Source organism: Rosa chinensis, chromosome 7 (assembly GCF_002994745.2).
Source record: "Rosa chinensis cultivar Old Blush chromosome 7, RchiOBHm-V2, whole genome shotgun sequence".
Lineage (NCBI taxonomy): Eukaryota > Viridiplantae > Streptophyta > Magnoliopsida > Rosales > Rosaceae > Rosa > Rosa chinensis.
Genome location: NC_037094.1, coordinates 42228456 through 42249285, shown reverse-complemented (window position 1 = coordinate 42249285; position 20830 = coordinate 42228456). Strand labels below are relative to the sequence as shown.

The 20830-nt window shown below is 41.1% G+C and overlaps 1 pseudogene; it reads left to right on the top strand.

Moving 5' to 3' along the window:
* Positions 1–1242: 1242 nt before the first annotated feature.
* On the top strand, positions 1243–5455 carry LOC112175250 (annotated as a pseudogene).
* Positions 5456–20830: the final 15375 nt, after the last annotated feature.

Genomic DNA, 20830 nt, shown 5'->3' with positions numbered 1-20830 from the left:
AAAAATAAGAGAAATTAAATTTAAAAGCTATAAAAAAAAAAAAAAAAAAAAAAAAAGGGGAACGTTTAGTAAAAAATACCTCGAAATAGGTAGCCGGAAAATTTGACAGGAAAAAGTCGCCGGAAAGTAGTTGACCGGGGGTTGACCGAGCTGACATGGCAGTGGGTCCCCGATGCTGACGTGGCAGCTGATGTGGCTGTGCTGACATGGCAGTGTCGCTGAGGTGGCAAACTGATGTGGCTGTGCTGACGTGGTTGTGGGTCAGGTGTATCAGTGGGCTAGGTCAGGTCTGTGGGCTTATGGGCTCTTCTTCTTTGGGCTTGACTTCTTTTCCCTTTTTCTTCTGGGCTGGGCTTCCTTTCTTTTCTTCTTTTCTTCTTTTCTGCCGGTTCAATATGCAGCTGCTCAGGTGGCCGGTTCACGTCTTTTTAGGCCGATTTTTAGACTTTTTCTTTCAGTTCCTGAAACTTCTGATCAACAGGCTTTTGCTATCAAAATTTGGTAGAAATTGGAGGTCCGGAAGATGGTGAACCGGTGGAATATTTGCTGCAAGTTGTATGGAGCTTTCGGTGGTCAGTTCGGTTGGTTTCAGGCCGGTTCTTGGGGTGTCGCCACTGGTTCTGGACTCCTGGAATCGAGTTCTTCAATGTGTGATGTGGAGGCAGAAAAGGCTTAAGGTTTTGTATTCGGATTCAAGGTTTTTAGCTTCTTTAATCAGGGTTTGGCTATTTGTTTCAGGGTTAGGGCTTCATGCTAATAATGTGTTGTAGAGAAACTGAAATTGACAGGAAATCGCTGTGTATTCTCATTGATAATAGGGGCCTCTTTATATAGAGGATTACAATGTATAGAATCTCAATCATACAAGGAAAATAATCGTACATTGAATAGGAATCTAGATCCTTCTAATTTAACCCTATTACCACTAGGTCAAGTAACCTAGAGTTTGGGCCAAACACAAATTAGGGTTTACTTGAACAGAATTTTATTTTCTCCCCCATCATTATCTCCATTTTGGGAATAATTATACGGAATCTGTTGGAGCAAAACAGCTAAAATTTTTTCTAAAATGGAGAAAAATCAAGATATAGAGAAGCTGTTGGAGCTGCTTTAAAAAAGACAAACTTTTCTAGCCTAAAACAATCCAAAAATAGCGGTACATTCACCCAAAAAAAAAAAAGATAATAAAATTGCATCAGCAATTCAGCATCCCCAATTTCTATCAAGAACCCGAAGTTCTTATCTTTCAATTCTGCAAATTGTAAAATTCAATCATCAGCATCTGCGAAATATAGTAATTCGCTCATCAAATTCTCCTTGACTGGATCCCCTCATCAAAGCTTAATCTCCAACTTCAATTTTCTAAATCTGTCATGGCCACTATCAAAGATCAATAGCCACCGGAAAATCAGGTTCTGAAACGATGTGTGACGTTGGCAAAGCACCAGAAAACTAGGTTATACATCCTCAAACGGTGCGTTTCGATGCTTCTCTACTTTTCTTATGTCATGTTGTGAATTTCAGGCGCTTGGTAATGGTTTGCTTGTTGACCCTTATGATCAGCAATCAATTGCTAATGCACTGCTGAAGTTGTTATCGGAAAAGAATTTATGGGTTGAATGCAGAAAGAATGGTTGGATGGAAAAACCTACTTGACTAGAGTATCAGCCTGCCGCATGAGACATCGATCCACAATGGCAGACTGACACCCTAGAGGATGAAATGGCTGCTGAAGAGTCCCTCAATGGTATGTCTCTTAGGCTTTCAGTTGATGGCGACAAATGTGACTGCAGCTTCTGGTGACCATGAGGTGCAAGATCAAGTGAAGCGTGGCGTGTCCTAAGCAAGATCAAGAAACCATGAAGAAGGAAATAAGCTGCCGGATAATGTAGCAAGCAAATATCCCTTGTTAAGACATAGAAGAAAATTGAAATCTGGAGCTCCTGAAAAGAAAATGATTCAAATTGTGCAAGAAATATTTAAGGCTGTAAGACTAGATTCTCAAAGTGCAAGATTTACAGGGTTTGCTCTGCTAACAGCTATGCCAACATCAGAAACAGTAGAGTTTCTGGCATCAGGGAGGGTACAGGCAAATGCGTTGGTTTGTAGCAGTGGAAGTGAGGTTTACTACCCTGGTACTTATACAGAGGAAGATGCAAGACTTTTCCCAGATCCAGATTATTCGTCACACATTGACTACCGATGGGGTTGTGAAGGATTAAAGAAAGAAAACCATTTGGAAGGCTCTTAAATGGCCCTGATGGTGAATGGAATTCCACATCTTCGAGCCACATTGAAGAAGATATAAAATCAAGCAGTGCCCATTGCATTTCATACTTGATCAAGGATCCTAGTAAGGTAAATAAAACTTGATAGTCTGAGTGTGGGAAATTTAGAAAGGGCTTGGTTTTACTTTTGGACCAAGTTTCTGAATGGTTTGCTTTTGCAGGCAAGGAAAGTTGATGATTTAAGACAGAAACTCAGGATGTGGGGACTACGCTTAGGCCTGGCAACAGTGCGGTCACGGGCAGGTTACAGGCGGACTTAACGGGTTGGCAGTCTTAACGGGCTCAACCCGTTATAATCCGTTATCTTAACGGGTTATAATGGGTTGAGCCCGATGGGTTCGCGGGTTACCCGTTGGAACCCGTTAAGACCGCTAAGGTTTTTTTTTTTTTTTTATAATTTTAAAATTCTTTTCTAATCAATTACCCACTAAAACCCGTTAATACCTGTTAACAATAAATTAGCCATTGAAACCCGTTAAGACCCGTTAACATAAAAATGATTTTATTTATTTTTTATTTTTTGCATTTTTTTAAACTCTTTTTCACACCCATTATCTATTAAAACCCTTCTCAAAAAAAAAAAAAAAAAAAAAAAAAAAAATTTTAAACCCTCTTCCAACCCATTACCCATTATAACTCTTTTTCATTGTTGATTTTCATTAAATCAAAAGTTAATACATATTGGGCTCACAATTCCAAAAAAAAAATATATATATATATATATATATCATTTTTTTTTCCTCTTCTAATCGGGTTCGATGGGTTCCGTCAGGCAACCCGTTTCCGCCCGTTAACTAACAGGCTGTTAACGGGTTGGCAACCCATTAACACGTTAAGTTATCGGGCGGAAATAAATGGGTTTTTAGCGGGCGGTTGTTGGAGGTGAAAAATTCCGTAGAGGAGTTTGACCCAACAATTAATGCGGACTGGAGCGGGAGCTGACCTGGGAACAATCAAGAAGCTTCCCTCGAGCGTTGACCTGGAGTTTGACAGTCAGCTCGAGGAGAGGGGGGGGGGGGGGGGTACCTGCAGAAAACTCTCCGATGCCTAAGTCAGTACGTTTCTTAATTGTGGAGTAGAGATAATTGGAATTCGATGGATTACCTGGACGTCGAGCCTCCTTTATATAGGCGATGACTTACTTCGGGAACAAGCCGCCATTATTTCTGCTTTGATGGCTGCATTTATTTACACACTTATAACGACAATTATTGTTGCACTAATAACAGTTAATCATTGCGTACTTACGACCGTCATTCATTGCGTATTTATGATAGTTATTCATTGCGCACTTATAATCATAATCATTGTGAGTAGTTATTGTCGTAATAATCGCCGCATTCATGACTGAAATTTAACGTCATACTAACTTTGGAGTTAATAGCCTTAATTGCAGACCCAGCAGAATTTTTCCACTCCCACAATGCCCCCAAATTTTCTCTTTGGACACTCGTCCTAAGAGGAAATTTCCATTCTCTAGCTGCTTCAAATCTTGCCTTGAATATTTCCTCGAGCCCTGGCCGTCCCGATTCTTTCCTCGAGCCCTGGCCGCCCCGATTCTTTCCTCAGGCCCTGGCCGCCCCGATTCTTTCCTTGGGCCCTGGCCGTCCTAGCCGCCCCGAATCTTTCCTTGGGCCTTGGCCGTCCTGAATCTTTCCTCGGGCCCTGGCCGCCTCGATTCTTTCCTCGGGCCCTAGCCGCCTCGATTCTTTCCTCAAGGCGAAGATTCATTTTCAGCATGAGACATGGAATTGCCCCCATTTCCGTTTGAATCTGATCAACAACGTTTATTCACCTTTATTCCCACAGACGGCGCCACTTGTTGGAGGTGAAAAATTCCGTAGAGGAGTTTGACCCAACAATTAATGCGGACTGGACCGGGAGCTGACCTGGGAACAATCAAGAAGCTTCCCTCGAGCGTTGACCTGGAGTTTGACAGTCAGCTCGAGGAGAAGGGGGGGGGGGGGTACCTGCAGAAAACTCTCCGATGCCTAAGTCAGTACGTTTCTTAATTGTGGAGTAGAGATAATTGGAATTCGATGGATTACCTGGACGTCGAGCCTCCTTTATATAGGCGATGACTTACTTCGGGAACAAGCCGCCATTATTTCTGCTTTGATGGCTGCATTTATTTACACACTTATAACGACAATTATTGTTGCACTAATAACAGTTAATCATTGCGTACTTACGACCGTCATTCATTGCGTATTTATGATAGTCATTCATTGCGCACTTATAATCATAATCATTGTGAGTAGTTATTGTCGTAATAATCGCCGCATTCATGACTGAAATTTAACGTCATACTAACTTTGGAGTTAATAGCCTTAATTGCAGACCCAGCAGAATTTTCCCACTCCCACAGCGGTTAATGGGCGGTTAACGGGTCATGGGCTGAATTGCCAGGCCTAACTACGCTGCCATCCAATGTACTGCAGGAGCTCAACGCGAATGCAAATTGTTCCTCTCCTTGCTTCTCGAGCACAGGCTCTCGGGTAATGTTGCTATGTGCAGCTGGGGGATGGTGTTCCATTTTTCTTTACATACTGCTCTGCCATTTAATAGTGTACTATATTTCTGCCTGATTGTTAATAGGTACCTTTTCGTACGCTGGAGATTGAATGCCGCAAACATGTATGTGTTCCTTGGAGAAAGTGGAGACACTGATTATGAAGAAATGATAGCAGGGACTCACAAGACCATAATCATGAAAGGGGTGGTGGGAAAGGGTTCTGAAGAGCTGCTAAGAACATCAGGAAGCTATCTGAGAGACGACATTGTTCCTCCTCAGAGCCCACTGGTCGCCATTGTAAATGAGCAAGCTCCAACAGCTGATGAGATCGCCACTGCTCTGAAGCAAGTCACCAAATCTGCTGCTGGAATGTGATTATGTGATGTGGGTTGAATGTGGATTTATGTACCTTTTGAGAAGAAACGAGGCCTCCATCAAGAATAAAGGCGGACAATGAAACACATCTAAACATGACCTATTACTAAGAGCTCAGCTAACCAACTGGGGCGGCGCCACGGCATTCCTTTCATGATATATTGCTTAAAGTAGCAACATGGTAGGTGAGATGATAGAAGAGCAGAAGTCTCTATATATGGATGTACACATAATGTGCTATTACTGTCCGTCAGCCATAATTATCTGAGTTTTGATTGATGTCAGGCTAGCCCTTATTTAAAGTAAGGAAAATTCTGGAAACCACCCGAGGTGGTTATCCACATGGCCCTGATTACCGTTGACCTGTGGTTTTGAAGATGTGGAGCATATCAAGCCGTCCGTTTCCTGTTACCATCTCATCGTCGTTAATGTTAGTTTCATTGCTGAAACGACAAAAAAAAAAACAAAAAACAAAAGAGGGACCACGCTAGAGGTAAAAATCGTAACTATCGGAAAAAGAAAAGTGAAGCATCAAGACCCATAAAAGAAGAAAGGTAAGAGCTGCTTTGCTGTTTAGCATTATGAACTCTAATTGACCCGAGCTGACAAGGTCCTCGACGGCATCACTCTGATCTCTCCACAAGGTCCTCGACGGCATCGCTCTAATTCAGCAAGCAAGAAATGTGATTGAACACTGATCATCTGCTAAATTGATAAAACTGAGTGAGGTACGTACAATTAAAATTCCAACCGAAACACAGAGGATTTTCGATTATAAAACAAGGAGGTATAATTATAAAACTGAGTGGACGACTAATGATCTTGGAATAAATATGCAATTTCCGATTCCCGTCAGCCAATTTGATGCCAAACTAGAAACAATGGGTAGTTGGATATATAATACATAGGTTTAGGACTACAAGCTTATTGAATCAAGTGATCGATCCGAAATTAAATTGGCAACAGGGCTGGGTTTTCCCGGAAAATTGTATCAAGATTCTGAACCAACCATTCAAAACCCAACTTCTGGAGAAGCTCCATCCATAAAGAACGAGCCCAAGTTCGACAATTTATCCCAGCTTAGAGAAACTAGTTTAAAGATTTAGTGAGAAGGAATAATTATTTTCAATAAAGCATGGTTGGTGTAGTGGCTAAGCCATAAAGTAAATGTTCATCTTATCTCTTCTCAGGTTCGAATCACCACGAACTCTTTTTCTTTTTACTTTTATGTTTTTTCTTTTTTTTGTTCAAAGCTTTTATGTTATTTATTTATTTGTTTTCTGTCCCTTTTTTATTAAATTTTATTTGTTACCTCAAAAGTTAATAGACAAAAAAAAAGAAAAAAAACTTTTTGCATTTATGTTATTTTATTTATAATTTCTGTCCCATTTAAAAAAAAAAAAATCAATTGTTACCTCAAAAGTTAATTGAAAAAAAAATATCAAATTTATTTTACAAATTACGTTGACTTGATCATAGTTATTTATCTAAATTATAGAGTGGTTTCTTCAATTTTAATAACAACAATTAACCAACAATTTTATAGAGTGGTTTCAAATATGTTCTAAATACACCACATTAGTTACCAAAATATTAATTGTAAAGAAAATATTTGAAAAGAAAAATCATTAAATTAATTTTTCTACAGCTGATCATATTAACTTAATAAGTTTATGAGTTTAGTGTTCAGAATAATTAATTGTGAAGATTTTATACTTCGAGTTTTAGTACATGCGTAATAGAGATAGAACCCACGAAAAATGGCCATGAAAAGCGCCTTCGTAGTATTTAGTGACTAATTGAAAATTTGTGTTATAGTGTTGATGATATTGAAGTCATTCTAGTTGACCGAATGGATAGGTGTAGAAACAAAATCCAAAAGAAATAATTTTTTGGATGTGTTTAAATAAATCAAAAACGATTTTGTGCGATCTAAAAAATTGAAATTGAAAATCAATAAATTTGACAATATCTATCTATTTATAGCTATTTTTAGGTACTGTGTAAAAACCGATCTGCCGTCATTTTAACATCAAATAAAGCGGTCAACCCTTTATACGCTTATACTTCTCCAAGGACAGCTGAACCAAGAGTAGATAAACTTCTCAAAATTTTTATATTGGTTGATATATATATATATATATATCTCATGCCACAAGAGTGTGAGAGCTGACAGTTTAGAAAAAAAGTTGCGAATGAGTAGCTACGAGCATATTAGTTTTATGTGGTATTTAGGGTTTTATGGTTGTTCTAGTAGATCGAGACACAAACGACGACAAAAACAGATGAAATTTTGACAATAGCCATTTCTTCTTACCATAATAACATCCAACGGTCGATTTTCACAAAATTTATTTCGTCCACCTTGTTCCTTATAGAAGGTATATATACAACTACTAAACAAGTTAGACCACATTAGTAGGCATATGGAGATTTTGTGCGATCCGAAAAACCAAAATTGGAAATCGATAAATTTGACATTACTAATTTATTTATGGCATATTAATAGATACAATATAAAAAAAATTAATCTGATCCACCGTCATTTTGACATCAAACAAAGCGATCAACCTTTATACACTTATATTTCCCTAAGGGGAGCTGAACCACGAGGAGATAAGCTGTCACGCCCCTGATTTTACACACATGAAAATCGATATATATAACCCCATAATTATATATGCGTGAACGTCCAGTCATCAATACAAAATACCTGGAATCTTTTTCCCTTTAACTTACACAGATATTGATGCCCTGAACCCTCAAAGTTAATATAAACTCGCTCCATAGAGTTATATATTACAATGCTTACGAAATAAATTGTCAACAACAAAATAAAACGTAAATGCAGCTCAGAGTAACTATACAACGGAAGTCCTTAACAACGGTAAAGTCACAAAGATAGCTTCCTACCATAAAGCTGCACAGGCGTCACCTCAGCTTCAGCCACGATCTCCTCGACCTGCAGGATTAACCCCTACACCATTCCATTGAATAGTGCACCGGGTTCCACACAACAAACCCGGTAAGCTTATGAAGCTCGTATGAGTAACTCAAAACCAATTACACAAATTTCACAAAAGCCTTCTGCTCATAACGTCAATCCTAGCATCCAATTACACAAATTTCGGTCAAACAAGACTTCCTCAAGAAATGTTTAACGCCATCCTAACGCACTACGGCGAATTCCAACATCACACTCATTTCCCATTTCCCCCCCTAGGAGTTTTTGTCATCAACATGACATCAAAGGTGAAGAACAACGAATCACCTTCCTATCCTCACTACAGAGTACAGTTCATAACCGCTATGGCTCTTAATGTAAATCAAACCATCAATCAATACAATCAAGGAGAAATCAAGGCAATCACATATCAAAACAAGCAAAACAATTCATAGTAACCCCTGCATATAATTTAGTTCAGGAGGTCACACTAAGTCAAACAGCTCAAGACAAAGTAGTCATCGAAGTCCCACACTCTGACGTCTGTAGGTAGCCCCAACCATCACAGCAGTCCTCTCGATCTTTGTTAACTTAATAACAATTCAGCTCCGCTACCGAGCAGTCATCACACTGATCATCGCACAGATTTCCACCGATCATCACCTAGATTTGCATCATCCTACTAATCATCACTTAGATTTCAAGGATCATCACATAGATTCACAAAGATATCGCCAATCATCACATAGATAGCGATCATCACAGAGATTTCGCTGGTCATCACATAGATAGCGATCATCACAGAGATTTCGCTGGTCATCACATAGATAGCGATCATCACAGAGATTTCGCTGGTCATCACATAGATAGCGATCATCACAGAGATTTCGCTGGTCATCACATAGAAAGCGATCATCACAGAGATTTCGCTGGTCATCACATAGATAGCGATCATCACAGAGATTTCGCTGGTCATCACATAGAAAGCGATCATCACAGAGATTCACAACGAAGCCACTAATACATGAATATATATGTATATATATACATCCCATAATATATATATATACACACATAGTCATCCATCCACACAGAAAACCACTAATACCAACTATAGTCATAGTTAACCTAATAACTCCAAGACGATAGGGTAATCATACTCATAACAAATATCAACCTTATTCATAACAATTATCGATCCTACTCATAACAAATATCGATCCTGCTCATAACAAATATAGATCCTGCTCATAACAAATATCGATCCTACTCATAACAAATATCGATCCTGCTCATAACAAATATAGATCCTGCTCATAACAAATATCGATCCTACTCATAACAAATATCGATCCTGCTCATAACAAATATCGATCCTACTCATAACACATATCGTGAGATTTACTCACCAAACGATACAGGTATTCCATTCATTAATGAACCTTGTGAGATTACTCACCTCGAAACTCCCGCTGCGTCTTCAATTCAGGACAAGGCAGCCAATCCACAAAATAGCCGTCCAAGGAGTACTACATCACGTACCTAAGGAATTACAGCTCTCATTCAGTCAACGAATCACAAGGGATAACGTTCGAAACCCTAAATCGAACCAAAATTCCCAAGGTGACGCCAAATGAGGCGAAACCACATCCGAGACCATCCAATGTCTCCGGAACACTTATACGATCGATATGTCAAAATCACAAGTCGATCGGATGCTCAAATCCTCAAGGATCGAATAAATCGATCGGTATGAAACTGCAAAAATCATAACAATTCCATACGAACTCCAAAATTTGCATATTATATATCAAAACGCTCGTATCAACGAGTAGAACATATATAATACCAAAACCAGTTCCTTAAGTGGCCGGAACACCGCCGGAACGCCACCACAGACGGTGGTACACCGCCGCCGGCCAAAAACTCATTATTTCACAAAACTCCCAACATCAAAAAGCTTCATCTAAGCATGCTTGTGAACTTTCATAACTGGATCGAAGTCAGAAAACAAGCTTAAGGGATCGAAAACTACCTCACAAGCCGTGAACAGTGATCCAATCCGAGTTGATCGAAGTTTCACGTGAATCGATCCAAACAACCACCAAGGATCGATCAGCGAAGCTATTCTGAGCTCAACCAAGGAATCGTTGAAGCCATGAAGTCGCCGGAGTTGTGTTTTCCTGCCGGGTCCGAAAACACAAGGCTGCACCGCCTTGCAGCGCCGCCGTGGAGAAGAATCGGCGATAGAGACCACCAGAGGGACGACCAGACGGAGGAGACGACCCTGCTGGTCAAGTTTCACGGCCGGAGACCGCCGCAGTTGGCCGGAAAAGCCGGGTCGGAACGCCGGGTTCGGGTCGGGTCAGGCAGTTTATTTCGATTCTGAAGGTAGCAGCCGAGAGAGAAGAGAGAGAGAAGTAACTTCCGAAAATGGAAGAAATGAAAATAGTAAGTTTCCAACTTGGGAAACTTCTATTTATACCAAAATGGAAATTCCTTCCAATGGCCATAACTTTCTCATACGAACTCCGATTCTCGCGTTCTACATATCCACAAACTCGTATCGACGCGCTCTACAACTTTCGTGAAGGAAGTTTTCGGAGAATCCCAACGTATAAAAAGTCAACCTTTTCAAACCCCCTAAAACCATACTTTTCGAATAAAAATTCGTCCGAAACACTTCCGCTCCGTCCACAAGCCACGAAATCGTCCAACTGTTATAAAATTAATTCCGGAAAATCCTCGGAAAATAATTACGAATTTCCGGGGCATCACATTCTACCCCCCTTAAAGAAATTTCGTCCCGAAATTTAAACGTACTACTCCCAAAAGTACGCATAAACCAAGCTCAAATCCAATTCTCGATCCCCAACAAGAATTGCTCTCTCCATACAGCCTCCACACAACAATGAGCTAGTCAACCATACAGAATGAAATTCAACCACCAATGATGGTTGCACTCGCACTTTGAGTGATCCATGTACATTTAGGAATAGTCCCCACATCTCAAGTACCACCTGCCTTGCTCGAACATGGATACGGGTAGCCCACCTAGTATCGCCACCCTGGTACATTCTACCATAAAAGAAATGGTGCATGCATCGTTACACACAGTGTCCTACCGCCTCAAAACACATTTAGAATAAGGTTTAGCCTAAATCAACTCACGCATGAATCATCACATGGTATTGCGCGCACACAGAGTTGCAAAGAATTTCAACTACCACAAAAGTGAAGTATGCAACACGCAATACAAAATGTTCAATGACCACCCCTTCCCAAAAGATACCATACACAAAGGTCTAACTATAAACGTCAGGCAAACCTATCACTACACTAGCACAAAGAGATGCGGTAATCTACTATCACACTTCATCTACACAAGATTAAATTCAAGCAGATAAGCACTTCATCTACACAAGATTAAATTCAAGCAGATAAGGTACCTTGCACCCCCGCATTCTGCTGGCCAATAGCAACCACCCTCGCATGTCCCTGAGGATGTTGCCTCTGCTGATCCCTCTGTCTCATACCCCGAGGTCGGGTACACTCATTAGCCAAATGCCCTACTTGTCCGCAATTATAGCACGACCTAGGTTTCGGCTTCAAACACTGCCTCGCCATATGGCCCACTTCCTTGCAGTTATAACATGTTAAGGGTGCCACCTGCCCATTAGGTGCAACCCCAGCAGGTGCAGCTGCCACTCTACCTGGCGCCTGCTGATGAGTCCTCTGCCTCTTCCAGAACCCTCCCTGATTATCTGTCCCTTCATTGTTCACAACAATTGCCTTTCCCTTCCTTCGAAGGTCCCTGTCAGCCGACTCCTGTTCCTGGAAAATCAAGTTCTCCTGCTCAATGGCCATAGCCTTTACGAAAATGAGCTCCACAGTCTTCAGTTCCAGAACAGCGACATCGCGCCGGATTGAAGCATTCAGTCCCCACTGAAACTTCATAGCTAAGCTCTCAGCATCCATCTGCCGCACAAAGCGATACAACCTTGAGAACTCAGCTTCATACTCCCTCACACTCTTAGTCCCTTGGACTAACGAGATGAATTCCCTTTCCATCTGCTCCCTCACTGAAGGCGGAAAGTACTTCTTCCTGAACAGTTCCACAAACTCATTCCAGGTCATGGTGGACACGTCCATCACCCTCTGTGTGCCATTCCACCACACCCGTGCATCGCCTTGGAGCATAAATGTGGAAATCTTCCTCTTCTCAATGTCGTCACAGACAACCATCTCGAAGTAAGTCTTCATATTCTCAATCCATTGGTCTGCCAACATGTGATCCGTACCTCCCTGGAATGGAACTCCTCCCAACCTCGAAATCTCCTTTGCCAACTTCGACAAACGAGTGGGATCTTCAACATTCACAACCTCCACAACAGGTGGGATAGGCAGCCCAACATTCGATGCCTCGATATCGTTCTCAAACATCTCCTCAACAGGAGGAGGAATCCTGCCCCTGCCTCTGGGTCTACCTCGACCCCTAGCTCGTCCTCCTTGTGAATCCATAACCTAAGGAGCATAGCAACCTTGGTTAATACTTGTAAAATCTTCAAACACAAGTATAAGTCATCGCTATGACTAAATCAACCGCAACACTACGTCAGAAGATACAATTCTATCCCCTACGTAAACAAGAGTTAAATCTAAAGGTCCTCATTCCTCAAAAGACTATAACTCCTAGAAGCTACCTTAAGCTCCTACAACTTATTCACTGAGCCAACACTACCCTGAAGACTCACATTCCAACACTCATTGCATACCCAATGACTATATCAATAACGAAGAGCACCAGATGGGGATCCGCTGCAGACGGGCCATCACTCGAGGAGTATTGATTGTCACCAAATATGCACCTTACGCTCTGATACCAAACTGTCACGTCCCTGATTTTACACACATGAAAATCGATATATATAACCCCATAATTATATATGCGTGAACGTCCAGTCATCAATACAAAATACCTGGAATCTTTTTCCCTTTAACTTACACAGATATTGATGCCCTGAACCCTCAAAGTTAATATAAACTCGCTCCATAGAGTTATATATTACAATGCTTACGAAATAAATTGTCAACAACAAAATAAAACGTAAATGCAGCTCAGAGTAACTATACAACGGAAGTCCTTAACAACGGTAAAGTCACAAAGATAGCTTCCTACCATAAAGCTGCACAGGCGTCACCTCAGCTTCAGCCACGATCTCCTCGACCTGCAGGATTAACCCCTACACCATTCCATTGAATAGTGCACCGGGTTCCACACAACAAACCCGGTAAGCTTATGAAGCTCGTATGAGTAACTCAAAACCAATTACACAAATTTCACAAAAGCCTTCTGCTCATAACGTCAATCCTAGCATCCAATTACACAAATTTCGGTCAAACAAGACTTCCTCAAGAAATGTTTAACGCCATCCTAACGCACTACGGCGAATTCCAACATCACACTCATTTCCCATTTCCCCCCCCTAGGAGTTTTTGTCATCAACATGACATCAAAGGTGAAGAACAACGAATCACCTTCCTATCCTCACTACAGAGTACAGTTCATAACCGCTATGGCTCTTAATGTAAATCAAACCATCAATCAATACAATCAAGGAGAAATCAAGGCAATCACATATCAAAACAAGCAAAACAATTCATAGTAACCCCTGCATATAATTTAGTTCAGGAGGTCACACTAAGTCAAACAGCTCAAGACAAAGTAGTCATCGAAGTCCCACACTCTGACGTCTGTAGGTAGCCCCAACCATCACAGCAGTCCTCTCGATCTTTGTTAACTTAATAACAATTCAGCTCCGCTACCGAGCAGTCATCACACTGATCATCGCACAGATTTCCACCGATCATCACCTAGATTTGCATCATCCTACTAATCATCACTTAGATTTCAAGGATCATCACATAGATTCACAAAGATATCGCCAATCATCACATAGATAGCGATCATCACAGAGATTTCGCTGGTCATCACATAGATAGCGATCATCACAGAGATTTCGCTGGTCATCACATAGATAGCGATCATCACAGAGATTTCGCTGGTCATCACATAGATAGCGATCATCACAGAGATTTCGCTGGTCATCACATAGAAAGCGATCATCACAGAGATTTCGCTGGTCATCACATAGATAGCGATCATCACAGAGATTTCGCTGGTCATCACATAGAAAGCGATCATCACAGAGATTCACAACGAAGCCACTAATACATGAATATATATGTATATATATACATCCCATAATATATATATATACACACATAGTCATCCATCCACACAGAAAACCACTAATACCAACTATAGTCATAGTTAACCTAATAACTCCAAGACGATAGGGTAATCATACTCATAACAAATATCAACCTTATTCATAACAATTATCGATCCTACTCATAACAAATATCGATCCTGCTCATAACAAATATAGATCCTGCTCATAACAAATATCGATCCTACTCATAACAAATATCGATCCTGCTCATAACAAATATAGATCCTGCTCATAACAAATATCGATCCTACTCATAACAAATATCGATCCTGCTCATAACAAATATCGATCCTACTCATAACACATATCGTGAGATTTACTCACCAAACGATACAGGTATTCCATTCATTAATGAACCTTGTGAGATTACTCACCTCGAAACTCCCGCTGCGTCTTCAATTCAGGACAAGGCAGCCAATCCACAAAATAGCCGTCCAAGGAGTACTACGTCACGTACCTAAGGAATTACAGCTCTCATTCAGTCAACGAATCATAAGGGATAACGTTCGAAACCCTAAATCGAACCAAAATTCCCAAGGTGACGCCAAATGAGGCGAAACCACATCCGAGACCATCCAATGTCTCCGGAACACTTATACGATCGATATGTCAAAATCACAAGTCGATCGGATGCTCAAATCCTCAAGGATCGAATAAATCGATCGGTATGAAACTGCAAAAATCATAACAATTCCATACGAACTCCAAAATTTGCATATTATATATCAAAACGCTCGTATCAACGAGTAGAACATATATAATACCAAAACCAGTTCCTTAAGTGGCCGGAACACCGCCGGAACGCCACCACAGACGGTGGTGCACCGCCGCCGGCCAAAAACTCATTATTTCACAAAACTCCCAACATCAAAAAGCTTCATCTAAGCATGCTTGTGAACTTTCATAACTGGATCGAAGTCAGAAAACAAGCTTAAGGGATCGAAAACTACCTCACAAGCCGTGAACAGTGATCCAATCCGAGTTGATCGAAGTTTCACGTGAATCGATCCAAACAACCACCAAGGATCGATCAGCGAAGCTATTCTGAGCTCAACCAAGGAATCGTTGAAGCCATGAAGTCGCCGGAGTTGTGTTTTCCGGCCGGGTCCGAAAACACAAGGCTGCACCGCCTTGCAGCGCCGCCGTGGAGAAGAATCGGCGATAGAGACCACCAGAGGGACGACCAGACGGAGGAGACGACCCTGCTGGTCAAGTTTCACGGCCGGAGACCGCCGCAGTTGGCCGGAAAAGCCGGGTCGGAACGCCGGGTTCGGGTCGGGTCAGGCAGTTTATTTCGATTCTGAAGGTAGCAGCCGAGAGAGAAGAGAGAGAGAAGTAACTTCCGAAAATGGAAGAAATGAAAATAGTAAGTTTCCAACTTGGGAAACTTCTATTTATACCAAAATGGAAATTCCTTCCAATGGCCATAACTTTCTCATACGAACTCCGATTCTCGCGTTCTACATATCCACAAACTCGTATCGACGCGCTCTACAACTTTCGTGAAGGAAGTTTTCGGAGAATCCCAACGTATAAAAAGTCAACCTTTTCAAACCCCCTAAAACCATACTTTTCGAATAAAAATTCGTCCGAAACACTTCCGCTCCGTCCACAAGCCACGAAATCGTCCAACTGTTATAAAATTAATTCCGGAAAATCCTCGGAAAATAATTACGAATTTCCGGGGCATCACATAAGCTTTGCAAAATTTTTACATAGGTTGATATAGCTCATGCCCACGAGAGTGTGAGAGCTGACAGATTGAAAAAAGAAGTTGCGAATGAGCAGTTATGAGCATATTAGTTTTATATGGTATTGGTTGAACTAGTAGATCGAGACACAAACGACGATGAAAACAGATGAAATTTTGACCGTAATCATTTTTTCTTACCATGATAACATCCAACGGTCAATTTTGATAAAATATATTTCATCCACCTTGTTGCTTATAGAAGGAATGTTTTTTTATACAACTAATAAACAAGTTAGACCACATTAGTAGGCATATAAGGATTTTGTGTGATCCAAAAAATCAAAAATGAAAATCGATAAATTTGACATTACCCATCTATTTATATCATGTTAATAGATACTATATAAAAAGAAATTAATCTGATCCACCATCATTTCGACATAAAACAATGCGGTCAACTTTTATGCACTTATACTGCCTTAAGGGGAGGTGAACCACAAGGAGATAAACTTCCCAAAATTTTTACATTGGTTGATACAACTTGTGCCCACGAGAGTGTGAGAGCTGACATATCGAAAAAAGAAGTTGTGATTGAGCGGTTATGAGCATATTAGTTTTACGTTGTATTTAGGATTTACAGTTGATCTAGTAGATCGAGACACAAACGACAATGAAAACCGCTGAAATTTTGACCATAATCATTTCTTCTTATCATGATAACATCCAACGGTCGATTTTAATAAAATCTATTTCCTCCACCTTGTTGCTTATGGAAGGTTTTTTTTTAACACAACTAATAAAGAAGTTATACTACATTAGTAGGCATATAAAAATTTTGTGCGATCCAAAAAATAGAAACTAGAAATCCATAAATTTGACAGTACCCATATATTTATAGTGTATTAGTATGTACTATGTAAAAAAATTAGCCCGATCCGCCATTATTTCGACATCAAAGAAAACGGTCAACCATTTATATGCTTATATTTCCCTAAGGCGAACTGAATCACAAAGAGATAAACTTCCTGAAAATTTTACATTGATTGATATAGTTCATACCCACAAGAGAATGAGAGCTGACAGATCAAAAAAAGAAGTTGTGAATGAGCGGTTATAATCGTATTAGTTTTATGTGGTATTTAGGGTTTATGGTTGATTTAGTATATTGCGACCCAAACGACGACGAAAATAGCTGATATTTTGACCATAGCCATTTCTTCATTTTATGATAACATCCAACGGTCGATTTTAATAAATTTTATTTCATCCATGCCTTGTTGGTTATGGAAGATATACTTTTTCATATAACTAATAAACAAGTTAGACCACATCAGTAAACATATGAGTATCTTGTGTGAGCCAAAAAATTGAAATTGATAATCGAGAAATTTGACGCTGCCAATGTATTTATCATGTAGCCTTAGATACTATGTAAAAATTGACCCTATTTATCACGTAGTCTTAGACACAAGTCGAAAATGGTCAACCCAATATACGCATATACACACACCTTCAATTTATGGATTTGATAATAAACTATGCAATGCGCAGAGTCCGTGAGAATTTTTCAGACATATGAACTATTTATTACAATTTTATGAATTTTTCATAATTCTGAAAATTATTTTAAGGAAAAAGAAAATCCACGCTGTGCAATCCAAGCGGTCTGTTTGTCCACTACTTGATAAGGGCCCTTAAAATTAAAATAAATGACAAATCGTACTATTTTTTTAATTTCTTTTTCAAAGAGCTATTTTTATAAAAAAAAATTTCTCTATTGGGCTTTTGCAAAGCTTCCAAGGGTGTTTCCCTCAATATCGTTTTTGCTCAAGTCAAGCACTCTCAAATAACCAAACTGAGAAATCTGACTTGGGATTGTTGCTGTGATTCAAAGTCTCTAGAGAAATGCACTGAGAGAGATGGAGAGGAATGGGTTGGTTGAAGAGATTGTCAGCTAGGTTGAGCAGGGACAGATTGGAAAGTTCATATACTGAAGATGAGATTTCACCAAAAAGGTTGAAGCTTTGGAGGTTTAGAGAAGATACAGAGAGTACTGAAGAAATAGTGGTGCAAGTAATTTCCCTCCAATACAATGATGGGTCTCATAGAAACAACGTGTTAGTGATTAAACCCATGGAACAATTAAGGAAAATCATATCAAACCTATCTAAATCACTCTAAGCCTTCTTTTCTCCCTCTCCTCTTGCTGGGTGCCAAGATTAAGGAAGAAAGGAAAGACAGAAATTAAAGTACAATCATCATATTTCATAATCAGCCTTGGCTAGTTTGCCTACACATATAGATGACCTCGCATCCGGACAAAAGAAGAAGAAGACAGCAATGGTACAGGACCACCATTGCATACTTCCAGCTAAGCAACACTTGGGCCTATTGGGCCAATACAAAAGAGATTAAAGGGGGATTAGCTGGGCTACTCCTAACAAGTCCCGCCCCCTTAAAATGCAGGCCGACCTCAGCTGCCAAACTGAGGGAACGGGGCCACTATGGATTGAGCTTCTTCCCACGCGGCATCATCCTTGTGCATCCTTTTCCACTGCACAACCATTGTGTAACAGAGCGACCTTTCTTCTGCACGACAGCCATATCAAGCACTTTGTCAGGTGCCCAAACAATTTCACCCTTATCATCAAACTGGGGAAGAGTCTGAGAGGTGGGGGCGGAGTCGCCGAGGCGTAACTTGAGCAACGAGACGTGGAAAACGGGGTGGATCTTCGAAGAGGCTGGCAGATCGAGCTTGTATGCTACTTTCCCAATCCGATCGATTACTTTGAAGGGCCCATAAAATTTGGGTGCTAGCTTGTGAGAGGGTCGCTTGATGAGCGAGCGTTGGCGATAAGGATACAATTTGAGGAAGACCTAGTCGCCAATTTGGAACTCGCGCTCCGTACAGTGCTTGTCAGCCTGCTGTTTCATCCTGTTCTGAGCCAGAGTCATGTGGTGGCGAAGTGATTCAAGGAGATCATCCTGATTACGCAACGCTGTGTCCACCGTATGAACCGCTGTGGTACCAGGTAGGTATCGATTCATTGATGGTGGTGGAGTACCATACAAGGCCTGGAAGGGGGTCATTCGAATGGTGGAGTGGGAGGTATTATACCACCTCTCAGCCCAATGGATCAAGCTGTGCCATGATGTGGGTTTGTCGGCGACGAAGCATCAGAGGTAATGCTCTAAGGACCGATTCACAACCTCAGTCTGTCCATCATACTGAGGATGATAAGCGGAGCTTTTGCAGAGTTTAGTGCCGTGGAGCTTGAAGAAAGCCTCCCAGAACCGACTCAGAAAGATGGGATCACAGTCAAAGACTATGGATTTGGGCATGCCATGGAGACGGAACACCTCGCGGAGGAAGACTTCGGCAATTTGGCTTGCTGTATATGGATGGGTAATGGGAATAAAATGGCCATACTTGGCAAGGCGATCGACCACGACCTGAATGGAATTCATGCCTTGTGAAAGAGGGAGCCCATCCACGAAATCCATGGAAATATTAGAGAAAATGTCTTCCGAAACCGGCAAGGGCTGGAGGAGACCCGGAGGATTAATGGCCTCTTAATTCTGGCGCTGGCATTGATCGCATGCGGCTATGAATGTCTTGACATCAAGATGTACACCCGGCCACACAAAATTGCGGGATAAGTGGATGAGGGTCCAGAGATAGCCGGAGTGACCCGCCTCTAGGGAAGCATGAAATTCCTGAAGCACTTTGGCTCGCCACTCAGATGTTTGAGGTACAAATAATTTCCCTTTGTAGCATAATTTACCATTCAACAAGGTGAAACCTTTTCTTGTCTTCTGGCCTTGATTGAGAGCGGTGATGATAGCCTGTGCTTCAGGGTCCTTTATGCAGGCCTGCTGAATGTGGATTAAGCCGTCGAAGACTGGAGTGGAGACAGCTTGTACCGCAAAGCTCATGGCGGCGGGACAACACATCCGGAACCGTGTTAAGGTGACCGGCCCTGTATTCAATCTTGTAATCATAGCCCAACAATTTGGAGAGCCACTTATGCTATGATGGTGTGGAGATGCGCTGATCAAGTAAGTGTTTCAGAGTCTGATGGTCCGTAATGATTGTGAATTGACTGCCAAGGAAGTAGGGCCTCCATTTATCAATTGCATAAAGTATAGCCAATATTTCCTTGTCATACACAGAGAGTGTTTGATTTTTTGGTGAAAGAGCTTTGCTAAGATAGGCGATGGGGTGTTTCTCTTGTGACAGGACCGCACCAATGCCGATGCTGCTTGGATCCGTTTCAACCGTGAAAGGCTTGGAGAAATCGGGCATGGCCAGGACAGGGGCTGTTGTGACGGCGAGCTGGAGGCGATTGAAGGCATCCTCTGCAGCTGCGGTCCAAGCAAAGTTGTCATGGTTGAGGAGGGATGTAAGCGGTTGGGCTATGAGCCCAAATTGGTGAACAAACCTCCTGTAATACCCAGCTAGGCCGAGGAACCCACGAAGGCCTTTGACTGTTTGTGGTCTGGGCCAGTCTTTGAGGCATTCAATTTTGTTGGGATCCACAGCTACTCCATCTCTTGAAATGACATGGCCCAAATATTGTACAGATTCTTGGGCAAATGAACACTTAGCTAATTTGACCTTCAATTGCGCTTGTTGTAACACTTTAAACACTTCTTCCAAGTGAGCCATGTGAGATGAAAAATCCGGACTATAGACTAGAATATCATCAAAGAAAACTA